Consider the following 15,804-nt stretch of genomic DNA (forward strand, 5'->3'; position numbering starts at 1 on the left):
CTTTTGGTCAAAATTGAATGACCTTCAAAATGACCTTGAAGGTCAAGGCCGATCGACACCAAAAACTAATCAGCTGAGCGCCATACCACACCCTATATACCCACCAAGTTTGGAGATCATAAGATCAAAGTTACTCAAAAAATAAGGGTTTCGTTGACCTCCATGATTGACCCAATTGAATGACCTTCAAAATGACCTTGAAGGTCAAGGCCGATCGCCACCAAAAACTAATCAGCTGAGCGCCGGACCATATACTAGATTCCCATGAAGTTTGGAGACGATCCGATCAAAGTTACTCAAAAAATAAGGGTTTCGTTGACCTCCATGATTGACCGCAAAGTGACCTTGACCTTTGACCTTGACCTTCAAAATTTTGTGTGCTGAAGGGTATCTCTATAGGACTCTGATATGCGAAGTTACAGGAGTTTCCAATAATAACTGTGGTCTACAGAGTGATCTAAACGTGAAAAAAAAATGATTAACCACAAACAAAAAAACAAACAAACAAACAAACATACAAGCTGACTGATACATCAAGCAAAAACTTCGTTTTGGCAAGATAATAAACCTATGTCACCCACAGGGTGAACCGTATCTTGCCAAAATGTGAACATGAGTGACTTGCTTCAGGTCACACTGAGGTGAACAGAACTGCTATCCACTAGAAGCGACTCTTTGAGGAATGTCTGCCCACGAGATATTGAAAGATTTTGATGAGAACTGAGGAAATAATTTTTTCATGAAAATTCCGTTTTTTCGTCATGACGTCATCAAATGACGTCATAGCGTCAAACTGTTTACAGATCTGGGAAGCACTCATCAAGGGCATTCATATGAGGTATTACTCGATATGGTACCTACGATTTCAAAATTTGACCTTGGGGTCAATAATTTTCGACCTCCAGCGCTAACCATGAAGGTCAAGGCCGATCGCCACCAAAAACTAATCAGCTGAGCGCCGGACCATATACTAGATTCCCATGAAGTTTGGAGACGATCCGATCAAAGTTACTCAAAAAATAACGATTTCAACATTTGACCTTGGGGTCAATAATTTTCGACCTCCAGCGCTAACCATGAAGGTCAAGGCCGATCGCCACCAAAAACTAATCAGCTGAGCGCCGGACCATATACTAGATTCCCATGAAGTTTGGAGACGATCCGATCAAAGTTACTCAAAAAATAAGGGTTTCGTCGACCTCCATGATTGACCACAAAGTGACCTTGACCTTTGACCTTGACCTTCAAAATTTTGTGTGCTGAAGGGTATCTCTATAGGACTCTGATATGCGAAGTTACAGGAGTTTCCAATAATAACTGTGGTCTACAGAGTGATCTGAAGGTCAAGGTCAAAGGTCAAGGTCGACCTCCAGCGCTAACCATGAAGGTCAAGGCCGATCGCCACAAAAAACTAATCAGCTGAGCGCCGGACCATATACTAGATTCCCATGAAGTTTGGAGACGATCCGATCAAAGTTACTCAAAAAATAACGATTTCAACATTTGACCTTGGGGTCAATAATTTTCGACCTCCAGCGCTAACCATGAAGGTCAAGGCCGATCGCCACCAAAAACTAATCAGCTGAGCGCCGGACCATATACTAGATTCCCATGAAGTTTGGAGACGATCCGATCAAAGTTACTCAAAAAATAAGGGTTTCGTCGACCTCCATGATTGACCACAAAGTGACCTTGACCTTTGACCTTGACCTTCAAAATTTTGGGTGCTGAAGGGTATCTCTATAGGACTCTGATATGCGAAGTTACAGGAGTTTCCAATAATAACTGTGGTCTACAGAGTGATCTAAACGTGGAAAAAAAATGATTAACCACAAACAAAAAAACAAAAAAAAAAACAAACAAAAAAACAAACATACAAGCTGACTAATACATCTTGCAAAAACTTCGTTTTGGCAAGATAATGAACATATGTCACCCACAGGGTGAACCGTATCTTGCCATTTGACCTTGACCTTAATAATTTCGTATGGTGAATAGTATGTCTTCATGACCAATGCACATGAAATATTGAAAGATTTTGATGAGAACTGAGGAAATAATTTTTTCATGAAAATTCCGTTTTTTCATCATGACGTCATCAAATGACGTCATAGCGTCAAACTGTTTACAGATCTGGGAAGCACTCATCAAGGGCATTCATATGAGGTATTACTCGATATGGTACCTACGATTTCAAAATTTGACCTTGGGGTCAATAATTTTCGACCTCCAGCGCTAACCATGAAGGTCAAGGCCGATCGCCACCAAAAACTAATCAGCTGAGCGCCGGACCATATACTAGATTCCCATGAAGTTTGGAGACGATCCGATCAAAGTTACTCAAAAAATTAGTGTTTCGTCGACCTCCATGATTGGCCGCAAAGTGACCTTGACCTTTGACCTTGACCTTCATAATTTTGTGTGCTAAAGGGTATCTCTAAAAGACTCTGATATGCGAACTTACAAGAGTTTCCAAAGGGAACTGTGCTCTACAGAGTGACCTAAACAATGCGAACTAAAGCAATACAATATACATGAAAAGTGCAGTTTTTTCGTCATAACGCCGTCAAATGACGTCACATTGTCAAACTAGTTATATGTTTGGAAAGCACTCAACAAGGGCTTCAATTTGAGGTACTACTCGATATGGTAACTGAAACTTGAAAATTTTACCTTTTGGTCAAAATTGAATGACCTTCAAAATGACCTTGAAGGTCAAGGCCGATCGACACCAAAAACTAATCAACTGAGCGCCATACCACACCCTATATACCCACCAAGTTTGGAGATCATAAGATCAAAGTTACTCAAAAAATAAGGGTTTCGTAATTTGACCTTGGGGTCAATAATTTTCGACCTCCAGCGCTAACCATGAAGGTCAAGGCCGATCGCCACCAAAAACTAATCAGCTGAGCGCCGGACCATATAATAGATGCCCATGAAGTTTGGAGACGATCCGATCAAAGTTACTCAAAAAATAAGGGTTTCGTTGACCTCCATGATTGACCGGAAAGTGACCTTGACCTTTGACCTTGACCTTCAAAATTTTGTGTGCTGAAGGGTATCTCTATAGGACTCTGATATGCGAAGTTACAGGAGTTTCCAATAATAACTGTGGTCTACAGAGTGATCTAAACGTGAAAAAAAAATGTTTAACCACAAACAAAAAAACAAAAAAACAAAAAAATTAACATATGTCACCCACAGGGTGAACCGTATCTTGCCAAGTGACCTTGACCTTTGACCTTGACCTTAATAATTTCGTATGGTGAATAGTATGTCTTCATGACCAACGCACATGAAATATTGAAAGATTTTGATGAGAACTGAGGAAATAATTTTTTCATGAAAATTCCGTTTTTTCGTCATGACGTCATCAAATGACGTCATAGCGTCAAACTGTTTACAGATCTGGGAAGCACTCATCAAGGGCATTCATATGAGGTATTACTCGATATGGTACCTACGATTTCAAAATTTGACCTTGGGGTCAATAATTTTCGACCTCCAGCGCTAACCATGAAGGTCAAGGCCGATCGCCACCAAAAACTAATCAGCTGAGCGCCGGACCATATACTAGATTCCCATGAAGTTTGGAGACGATCCGATCAAAGTTACTCAAAAAATTAGTGTTTCGTCGACCTCCATGATTGGCCGCAAAGTGACCTTGACCTTTGACCTTGACCTTCATAATTTTGTGTGCTAAAGGGTATCTCTAAAAGACTCTGATATGCGAACTTACAAGAGTTTCCAAAGGGAACTGTGCTCTACAGAGTGACCTAAACAATGCGAACTAAAGCAATACAATATACATGAAAAGTGCAGTTTTTTCGTCATAACGCCGTCAAATGACGTCACATTGTCAAACTAGTTATATGTTTGGAAAGCACTCAACAAGGGCTTCAATTTGAGGTACTACTCGATATGGTAACTGAAACTTGAAAATTTTACCTTTTGGTCAAAATTGAATGACCTTCAAAATGACCTTGAAGGTCAAGGCCGATCGACACCAAAAACTAATCAACTGAGCGCCATACCACACCCTATATACCCACCAAGTTTGGAGATCATAAGATCAAAGTTACTCAAAAAATAAGGGTTTCGTAATTTGACCTTGGGGTCAATAATTTTCGACCTCCAGCGCTAACCATGAAGGTCAAGGCCGATCGCCACCAAAAACTAATCAGCTGAGCGCCGGACCATATACTAGATTCCCATGAAGTTTGGAGACGATCCGATCAAAGTTACTCAAAAAATAAGGGTTTCGTTGACCTCCATGATTGACCGCAAAGTGACCTTGACCTTTGACCTTTGACCTTCAAAATTTTGTGTGCTGAAGGGTATCTCTATAGGACTCTGATCTGCGAAGTTACAGGAGTTTCCATTAATAACTGTGGTCTACAGAGTGATCTAAACGTGAAAAAAAAATGATTAACCACAAACAAAAAAACAAACAAAAAAACAAACAAACAAACAAACAAACATACAAGCTGACTGATACATCTTGCAAAAACTTCGTTTTGGCAAGATAACAAACATACAAGCTGACTAATACATCTTGCAAAAACTTCGTTTTGGCAAGATAACAAAAAAACAAACATTCAAGCTGACTAATACATCTTGCAAAAACTTCGTTTTGGCAAGATAACAAACATACAAGCTGACTGATACATCTTGCAAAAACTTCGTTTTGGCAAGATAATAAATCTGCCAATATAGCAGAAAAGAGCGGAAACATAAATCCACAGGAATGTGGGAATAATGATTTCATGCCAATTGAGGAAATCAGTAATCAATGTGCTGATGTTTCCCAAACACAGCACTGCGTGGACCCCCCAGACAAGGGAAGGCTAGGTTGCATAGCAGGAGAAGAAATCGGTATTGACCCAGACCCCATTGGACCACTTTCTGATTTATCAGAATCGAAAGAGGAGGTGGAGGTAACAGCATTATCACAATTAATGGCAGATCAACCCCCAACCCCTCCCCATATTGTTCTCTCATTCCTCAATGAAACGTATAGACAGCGAAATGTCATCATTGGGGATCATTTCCCTGATTTGGCTCCCTTTATTCAGGCTGCAAAACTAGTCATAAAAAAATCTGAGGAACTAAACCTAACAAAATCGCAGTTTCATCGACTAAAGAAAATCATAACAAAGGCAAAGAGTGAGTACTCACAGTGTCAGACAAAATTTACTAATGAGTGATGAAGACGCTTAATCTTGCAACACTCAATATAAATGGTGGTGGGGCCAGTCACATCCGCCAGATCCAAGTGAATAGTTTATTCAAAAGGAAACAAGCGATGTAATATTACTGCAAGAAACTCATATTACTGAGAAGGTTGAACATGACTGGAGCAGCATGTTCAAAGGTAAATGTTTCTTCAGTAATATGTCATCTGTATCTGCTGGAGTGGGGTTTTTGCTAAAACCAGGACTTGTACCTGAATCTTGCCTCTTTCAGGAGGTGATTCGGGGACGTTTTGCCTCCCTAGAATTGGTGATCAATAGCCTGAAGCTTATTATTTTTAATGTATATGCACCAAGTGAGAGTACTGACCTTAAAGCCTTCTTTACTGAAGTGATAAACCATTTAAACTTGTTTGACCCAAATCAGTGCATATGCATGGGGGGAGATTTCAATTGTACGCTAGAGCCCAAAATAGACAGAAATTCACCGGAACCACATCCCGAGTCCCACGGTAACCTCTCCCAGTTCCTTTCAGGTGGGGTTTTTTTGGATGTATGGTGATTGATGCACCCAAATGACCGGCAGTTTACATGGTGTCGATGCTCCAATGGCCAAGTATCCTTAGCGAGGCTTGACCGCTGGTACATCACCCCACGATTAAGGAATATTGCAACCTCCTCAACTATTACCCCTTCCATCTTCTCTGACCACCACATGGTCACGATGGGCCTATCTTTCCCACAATTCAAACGGAGGAGCGCCTATTGGAAATTCAATACAAGCCTTTTGGATGATACCCTGTTTAAGGAAGCCTTTCGCATCCTATGGATAGCAATAGTTGGAAAAAAGCCCCTCTTTGCTTCCACTAACCTTTGGTGGGATAATATGAAAACTCATATACGACTTTTTTGTCAACAGTTTAATTCCCACATCACCAATGAAAATCAAATCACATTGGCACGGTTGGAAACCGAAATTCTAAAACTGCAAAACAAAATGGCAGAGCAGGAAAATGAGGCAAATTATAAATTGCTCCTTGAAAAAAGGACCCAACTCCGGGAACTATTACAGGAGAAGGCTGCAGGACTGCTAGTTAGACTGAGAGTAAAAAGCATCAAAGTATCGGATAGTCCTAGCAAAGCCTTCTTTCACTTAGAAGCTGAAACGAAGCCTCCCCAGCTTATTTCATCAGTTAAGGACCCCAGTGGGAATGAAATTACAAGTTCTGATGGGGTTAAAATCACTATTAGAAAGTATTATTCTGAACTATTTGCTAAAAAAGATATATATGAGGATAAAATAAAATGTTTTACCTCCCATCTCCCAACCCTAACTGAGACTCAACGCCTGGAGCTGGATGTGCCTTTAAGCCTTGATGAATTACAGCGTGCCCTGGTTGGAATGGAATCTGGAAAGGCTCCTGGAATTGATGGCCTGCCAGCTGAGTTTTACATGGAATTTTGGGACATTTTGGGCCCAGAACTATTGATTGTAATCCAAGAATCCTTGCGAAAAGGTGTAATGCCACTAAGCCTAAGGAGAGCAGTGGTGAGTCTTCTCCCAAAGTCAGGAGACCTCCGGCGGATGGAGAATTGGAGACCGGTTTCAATAATGTGTACCGACTATAAACTGTTTTCGAAAGCAATGGCAAATCGCTTAAAAAAAGTCATTGGTGATCTGGTTTTACCTGATCAGACATTCTGCATCCCCAGTCGTTCGATTTACGACAACATTTTTTTCGTGCGGGATTTAATGTATGCTCGCCATGACCAAAATGATTTTGGAATATGTTTTCTAGACTTTGAAAAAGCCTTTGACAGCATTGACCATGTTTTCTTGTGCCATGTTCTTGAAGCATGTGGGTTTGGGGTAATTTTCAGGGCCTTTATAACTTTATTGTACACTGACATCTCCAGTGTAATTAAGGTGAACAATGAACTGGTTCCCCCCATAAAGGTTCAGAGGGGGGTACGGCAGGGTTGCCCAGTCTCAGGTTTGCTTTTTGCGCTAGCAATGGAGCCATTTCTTTGCACACTGAGAAAGAATATCTCTGGCCTGACCTGTTTTCCTGGAAGCCCACCAATGACTATATCGGCCTATGCAGACGATGTTTGCGTCATTATAAAAAACCACCAAGACATTGTTGCTCTTGTAAAGTCCTTAAGAACCTTTTTCATGGCTTCATCTCTGAAGGTTAATTGGACGAAAAGCAAAGCTCTTTGGGTGCCATACCTTAATAGCTGCCTACCTGTCTCAACACATCTGCCTGCTCTTCCAGAAAACTTGGAGTGGAAAACAGATGGTGTTGATTACCTTGGTGTGTCCCTGGGCTCTACACAATTTGAGAAAAGGAATTGGGAAGGTGTGACCAGAGAAATAGACAGGAGGCTGAACCTGTGGAAAAGAGCCCTACCGCACCTTTCATTTAAGGGCCGAGTCTTAGTGGCAAACAACTTGGTTGCTGCAACGTTGTGGCATCGCTTTATTTGCCTGCAACCACCAGAAGTGTTGCTGGACAGGATACAGGCCAAACTTGTGGACTTTTTTTGGGGAGGCCATCATTGGCTGCGGCCAAGTGTAATATGCCTTACTTCATCGGAAGGTGGTCAGAGCCTTGTTCACGTGAGATCCCGTCTCATGGCTTTTCGCCTGTGCTCCATTCAACGCCTCCTATTTGGTGAAAACCTGCCAAACCATGCCTTGGCTTGCCATATTTTACAGCAGGCGGGTAGACTCGGCTATGGTCTCGAAGTATTCCTGACTCACCTCAAGTACGTGAATACATCAACGCTCCCCATATTTTACCAGAGCCTTCTCAGTGCCTGGGAAAGACTTTCCGTGAGCCGTAAAGCGGACACCTACTCCCCAGGGATGTTCGAGGTTGAACCCCTGTTCTTCAACCCTCTCTTCCCTGATGTTCTCAAGAGTCGCCATTTGTGCCAACGCTTTATTGAGGCAGGCATAAACAAAGTATGGCACCTTCGGCCAAACTCCGGTGTCGGGTGGAGGAATGTGGAGGAAATTTCAACCTTGACGGCGATTCGGTCCAAGAGGACAATTGGAACGATTTTGAGGAAAGTTGTTCAAAAACGTCATCAGCTACAGAAACTTTGGACTTGGAATACTTTTGGACACCCCAACGAGTCCCCGTTTCCGAAACTGATTTTTGCCTGCTTTCCCAACGAACTTCCACCTGTAAGCACAGGGACAAGTGTATTGCATGCTGAGAGCAGCAAGAGCCTGTATAGGTGGTGGTTATCTCAAGTTATTGGTATTCCTCCGCTAAATGGAGTAGCACGATGGAAGAGGCTACTCCCTGCCGGGCCCCCCAATGAACCTGTATGGGAATCAATGTATAGTAAGCTGATCAACAAAAGAACAGGTGATCTTCAGTGGCGCCTTGCCCACGGGATCATCCCATGTAATACATATGTATGGAATTTTGCCCCAATATCTGCATGTTGCCCCTTTTGTTCTGTAAATGAGGATGTTTTTCATTTTTTCATTGGCTGTGAAAGACTTTTTCCTTTATTTGAATGGTTAGACTTTGTGTCGTTCAAAATGAATTTCAGATTTACTTTTCGATCCTTTATTTTTGGGCTCAAAAAGAGATGGCAACACAACAAGGACTATGAACTGTTGTGCTTTTTTGTAGCTACAGCAAAGCTTGCCACTTACCTGTCCAGAAAGGAGCAGCGGAATGGTAAGCCCATTCATCAGTGCAAGGTCATGACGTTTTTCAACGCACTGTGTGCTGCAAGGCTAAAACATGAGTTTGAGTTTTCCAAGAGCATGGGCGAAATTGATGGATTTGTGGAAAAATGGTGTTTGAAAAGTGTCTGTGAAGTCCGCCAAAACGAGTTGGTATTATTTTTCTCATGATTGTTCATAATTTCTACAATTCATAATAGTGCTGCAGAAGATTGCATTTGTTTTCGGTAAAAGTTGAACTGATCAACGCATATATCTGTATTGTTTCCTCGCTTCATCGTTTTCTCTTGTTTTTGGCTTTGTTGATTTTATACACTGTACATCCATGCACTTTATAATTTTTGGAATAAAAGGACGTCAAAAGTCAAAGTCTCTCTCTCTCTCTCTCTCTCTCTCTCGCTGTCTCTCTCTCTCTCTCTCTCTCTCTCTCTCGCTGTCTCTCTCTCTCTCTCTCGCTGTCTCTCTCTCTCTCTCTCTCTCTCTCTCTCTCGCTGTCTCTCTCTCTCTCTCGCTGTCTCTCTCTCTCTCTCTCTCTCTCTCTCGCTGTCTCTCTCTCTCTCTCGCTGTCTCTCTCTCTCTCTCTCTCTCTCTCTCTCGCTGTCTCTCTCTCTCTCTCTCGCTGTCTCGCTGTCTCTCTCTCTCTCTCTCTCTCTCTCTCTCTCTCTCGCTGTCTCTCTCTCTCTCTCTCTCTCGCTGTCTCTCTCTCTCTCTCTCTCTCTCGCTGTCTCTCTCTCTCTCTCTCTCTCGCTGTCTCTCTCTCTCGCTCTCGCTGTCTCTCTCTCTCTCTCTCGCTGTCTCTCTCTCTCTCTCTCTCTCTCTCGCTGTCTCTCTCTCTCTCGCTGTCTCTCTCTCTCTCTCGCTGTCTCTCTCTCTCTCTCGCTGTCTCTCTCTCTCTCTCTCTCTCGCTGTCTCTCTCTCTCTCTCTCTCTCTCGCTGTCTCTCTCTCTCTCTCTCTCGCTGTCTCTCTCTCTCTCTCTCTCGCTGTCTCTCTCTCTCTCTCTCTCTCTCTCTCTCTCTCTCTCTCGCTGTCTCTCTCTCTCTCTCTCGCTGTCTCTCTCTCTCTCTCGATGTCTCTCTCTCTCTCTCTCTCTCTCTCTCCTCCCACTTTGCACAGCTGCCGCTCGCTTAGCACGCACGTGCGATTGCCAGGTCTGTTGCTCAGTCACTGGCGGTACGTGCTGTGTCTCGTGTTGCTTTTTCCTTTCTTCCTACCTTTTGGTCCTTTCTGCTGTCCGAGTGTCGGTGTCCCTTTCTATCGTCTTGTCTACTGAGCGAGAGAGGGAGAGACAGCGCGGTTAGAGTTATCCACTTTAGGTGGTTAACGGGATTTATTTATTTATTTCCCAGTTATTGTTGTTGTTGTTTATTTTCATTTATTTCGGCTTTATAAACCTTTGTACCATTTATTGGTTATTTTTTTCGTTTAGTTACTTCAAATGGCTAGCAAGAATAGTCGAAGTAATGCCGGTCGTGACGCCGATGAGGGGTTAACAGATGAACACGGCATGTGTTTTGTCCCACCGGAAGATGTCTCGCTGGAGGAGACGCTCCTCGCAATCGGAGGATTGATCGGTTGTGAGAACATACGGGCAGCGTCCCGAATGCACCACAAGGTGGTTGTTTTCGTTTCACGTGTCCGTTTCGCACGCATCGTCGTGCAGAACGGACTCACCTTGGGCAATGACCAGTTTGTTCCGGTTTCGCCATGGAACACTCCGGCCTCGAAGGTAATACTATCAAACGTTCTACCGACGCTGTCTAATGAGGAAATTCTTCAGAAGCTCGGTCAGTACGGTACTGTGGTGTCGAGAATTATCCAAGCCTCCATTCGCACCACAGACGGGAAGCTTAAGCATATCGAAACGTTTAGACGGTTTTGTTATGTTGTTTTGAAGGATGGTTTGACGCAATTGAATGTCTCTCTCGTTTTTAAGTCGTCAAAACGTGAGCACAGGATTTTTGCGGCAACGGAGAGGTTGATTTGTTACGGGTGTGGTGTACATGGACACACTCGGCAGTATTGTCCTGATGGGGAGAAAACGTATGCCACAGCAGCCGGACCACCTCCCCCCGTGACCACTATGGATGATTCTATAGATGTTTCGCCTTCAGTGCGGGAATCTACATCGGACCATCAAGGTACGGCTAAGAGTGGTGCTGATGAGACCCATACGGATGTGCTTCGTGTAAGCGATGAGTCATCCAGTACAGCTGGCCATCGTGCAAACGATGAGTCAGCAAATGTAAGGGAGAAGCCTCTACCTGTAGAGGGAATGTTTTGTGAGGAGCAGCAGATTGTAGATGCGGCGTCTCGGAAAAATTTGAAACGGTCACTTGTAAGTGCGAGGAATGAGGACAAAGGTGTTAAAGTGTTGGTGGTGCAGACAGGAAGCAGTTTAAACGATTCAGACAGTCCTCCACATGAAGATCAGCAAGGTGGTGAGACTATGGCTGACATGATACCACCTGCTCAGGATGAAGGGGAACTTTTTCCTGAAGGTTGTAAATCAACCTGCGAAACCGAACAGCCTACTGATGACCATATCAATTCTAATGGGGAATGCAAAATACCCATTACTACTAATAACGACTCCTCCCCCCCCATTGCAATGATGCATGAGGATGAAGAGGATGAAGAACCTAAGGTAGATGGGGATGGAACAGGTGTTTCTGTACAGGTTCAGGAGGAACTCGTTACTAGCGTCACGGAGGGAATTCTAACTACAGAGACACTGATCGGCCATGAGGAACCAGTGGCAATGGTTGACAGGGCTCCCCCCCCTCAGGAGGAAGAGCAGCCTTTGGAGATCTCAAAAGAAAATATTGTCAGATTTTTGAAGAAAACTTTCAGACAAAGGCATGTACGAATTAAGGATCATTTTCCTAATATCCAGGCCTTCCTTGCAGCCGCAAAACCTTTGCTGCAAAGGAGTGAGCATGTGGAAATCTCCGAACCCGAATTTCAGTGGCTGAGGAAATCCATCACGAAGGCAAACAAGGAATTAATTGAGGAAGAGGACTTCACCCCCTAGAAGAATCAACCATGGAACTAAATGTTGTATCCTTAAATATAAATGGGGGTCGTGCCCCCTTACGGAGGGTGCAAACCATTCAAGCGGTTGTAAAAGAAAAGGCTGACATTATTCTCTTACAAGAGACCCACGCTACTAGTGCTCAAGTAGCCGATTGGGGGAAACTTTTTAAAGGGCAATGGTGGCTAAGTGGGTTCCCTACACCTCGGGCCGGTGTTGCCATTTGCCTAAGTCACAAGATTTGTGCTCAACAGGTTTCATTTAAAGAAATCTATAAAGGGCATTTGATCTCCGTAGATTTTCTTTATAATACCCAAAAGATTATCGTAGTGAATGTTTATGCACCGTGTGACCCAATGGAGAGGAAAATTTTCTTTTCCACTCTGCGGGATTTTGTAAAAACTCTGGACCCAACAGCCTTTATCTGTATCGCGGGAGATTTTAATTGCACAACTTGTCCGTCAATTGATAGGAATGGTCATGAGCCTCATGTTGCCTCTACGAAAGCTCTAGAGGACACCATCAACATCTTTCGGTTTAAGGATGTGTGGAGATCACAACACCCACTCTCACGCTGTTATACATGGTGTAGATGCAATGATGGTATTATGTCAATGGCAAGGCTGGACAGATTCTATGTGAACAAGCCAATGTTGAATGTGGTGTCTGTCTCCAAAATTTTACCAACTGGATTCACAGACCACAGTTTAATCTCAATGTCCTTTAAGTTACCCTTTCCACCCGGTGGTAGTGCTTACTGGTCTTTGAATACTCGTCTCTTACATGACAAGGAATTTAATGAGGCCTTTCACGTCGTGTGGGAGAAAATTCGCTCCTCCAGACCTGAGTATGATAGTCTCCGGCTGTGGTGGGACATTGCAAAATCCCAAATTAAGATTTTCTGTCAACAATACAGTGCATACACCACCAAAATCCAATCAATATCAATAGATCAGTTAAAATCTGAAATTATATCGTTAGAACAGAATGTTGACGAGGTTGGGAGAGGTGCACGTGACCAACTAATATGGGCAAAGAAAGCAGTGCTGGAGGAAGCGGTACGGCAACGGGCGATGGGTGCCTTGGTCCGAATGTGAATGAGCTATTTAACTCTGGACATGCCAAACAAAGAGTTCTTTAAGTTAGAGTCTTCCCTCAAAAGGTCACAACAAATTCATACTTTACTCACTCCCAATGGGTCGCTGGTGACCTCTCAGCAGGCGATCAGGTGTACTCTGAAAGGGTTCTATTCTAACTTGTATTCTCCTCAGAACGTGGACAATGAGGTGATACGAGAGTTAACTGCTGGGCTTCCGAGTGTCGAGGAGGATGAGCGATGCATGCTCGATTCCCCAATTTCGGCTGATGAACTTGAAGCAGCTGTGCGGAGCCTGAAAGATGGGAAAGCTTCTGGAATAGATGGCCTGCCCACAGAATTCTACAAGACCTTCTGGGCCCTTGTGGGACCTGACTTACTCGATGTACTCGATGAAAGCATACGTGTCGGAGAACTTCCAATGTCTTGTAGACGAGCAGTCGTTTGTTTGCTACCAAAAGCTGGGAATCTTCAACTGGTTGATAACTGGCGACCTGTCTCCTTATTGTGTGTTGATTACAAGATTTTCTCTAAAGTACTTGCTAATCGTATGAAGACTGTGATCAGTTCAGTTATACACCCGGACCAGACCTACTGTGTGCCTGGAAAATCTATTTATGATAATATTTTTTTGGTAAGAGATATTATTTTATGCAATAAGTTCCTGCGTGACGATTTTGGGTTGCTGTTTCTTGATCAAACTAAGGCCTTCGATCGTGTTGACCACAAGTACCTTTTTTCTGTCCTGAAAGGAATGGGGTTTGGTGAAACTTTCACCTCTTATGTGAAACTCCTGTATACTAATACTCAATGTATGATGAAGATCAACAATAGGTTATGCTCTCCCTTTCCTTTCCAACGGGGTATTCGCCAAGGTTGCCCCCTCTCTGGGCTTCTATATATAGTCGCCCTTGAACCACTCCTTCGGTCTATTAGACAGCAAATACCTCAGGGAATGAGAAGTATAGAAGGAGCAGAATTTGTGCAGACGGCTTATGCTGATGATGTCTGTGTTTTTATTAGAAGCTCCAATGATGTCTCTGCTTTACAACGTTGTATGCGAGATTTCTCTGCAGCCTCTTCCGGTGGGATCAATTGGAATAAAAGTACAGCATTATGGTGTGGCAAAGGCAATCTCTCTTGTGTATCACCACCCTCACTCCCACACAACCTGGTCTGGAGAACGGACGGGGTTAAATATCTTGGAGTGCATATCGGTAATCGTGAAACAGAAATGAAAAATTGGGAAGGAGTGTTGGAGCAAATTATGCACAGATTGAAAGCATGGGAAGGACTGCTGAGGTCCATCTCCTATCGAGGCCGTACCCTTGTCATAAACAATCTGGTTGCAACAAAATTATGGCACAGAATTATTGCTTTACAGCCATCAAACCAACTAATTATGGCTACTCAGCGAATGCTAGTAAACTTCTTTTGGAGTGGCTACCATTGGCTGAGGCCTGAGATATTGTACTACCCCCGGAAGGAAGGTGGCCAGGGCATTGTTGATATCTCTGGTCGGGTTGTGGCCTTTCGGCTGCAGTCTCTGCAGAGACTACTGTTCGCTGAACAGCTGCCCTGGCGGCCCTTTGCATTTTTTCTGTTACAACAGGCTGGTAGACTGAGATATGATCGGCAGCTTCTTTTGATAGACCTCGAGCATATAAACTTTGCCTCTCTTCCGAGATTCTATCAGAGTTTATTGGACACTTGGAAAAGGTTTGACGTCCACCGCTTCCTTGAGGGCTATAATTGTCGAATGTTCCTTCAAGAACCCCTTTTCTTCAATAACTTTTTTCCTGGTATCCCTCATTGCCATGCCCTGATTAAAAAATTTATCCAAGGAGGGATTAACAAAGTATGTGATCTGAGAGATTCATCTGGAGTTAAGTGGAAACCTGCTGGTTTGGTGGCAACCTCAGTTGGATCTCGGTCTGTCCGACTTGTAGAGCAAGTTGTACGTATAGTCATAAGAAAATTTAGACAGCTAAACATCGGCTGGGAAGGTGTTGGTAACATTGAGGACTTTCGGTTAGGTTTCCCTGAAATCAAAGTGCTCCTTTCGTCTTCTCTTCAGCCGGAGATTGAACATACCCCCCCTTTTCATCTTGTAACTAAGATTGGAATCCGTGATCTCTCTCTCTCTCTCTCTCTCTCTCGCTGTCTCTCTCTCTCTCTCTCTCTCTCTCTCGCTGTCTCTCTCTCTCTCTCTCTCGCTGTCTCTCTCTCTCTCTCTCGCTGTCTCTCTCTCTCTCTCTTGCTGTCTCTCTCTCTCTCGCTGTCTCTCTCTCTCTCTCTCTCTCTCTCTCTCTCTCTCTCTCTCGCTGTCTCTCTCTCTCTCTCGCTGTCTCTCTCTCTCTCTCTCTTTCTCTCTCTCTCTCTCTCTCTCTCTCTCTCTCTCTCTCTCTCTCTCTCTCTCTCGCACCCCCTTCTGGATGGTTGTGAGTCGTGCGTGGGTGTGGTAATCATGGCGGCTGTGGGTGTTGAGCTGTGAGTACGGTGCTGTGTTGGTGGTCTTTCCTATCCTCCTTTCACTCCATTTGTGTCCTTGTACGAGTTTGTGAAGTTTTCTCCGTGTTTCCCTTCTGCTCTTGAGACGAGAGAGGGAGAGAGAGACAGCACGGTAACGGTTAGCCACCTGTATTAATTTATAACGTGGGTTGGTTATATCGTGCCGATTATTTATTTATTTATTTACTTATTTAACTAATTTTGATTTGTTTGGTTAGTTTATTGCATTGTTACTGTTTAGTTTGTTTAGTTTATTGC

Source organism: Myxine glutinosa, chromosome 11, assembly GCF_964187855.1.
Source record: "Myxine glutinosa chromosome 11, kmMyxGlut1.1, whole genome shotgun sequence".
Taxonomy (NCBI): domain Eukaryota; kingdom Metazoa; phylum Chordata; class Myxini; order Myxiniformes; family Myxinidae; genus Myxine; species Myxine glutinosa.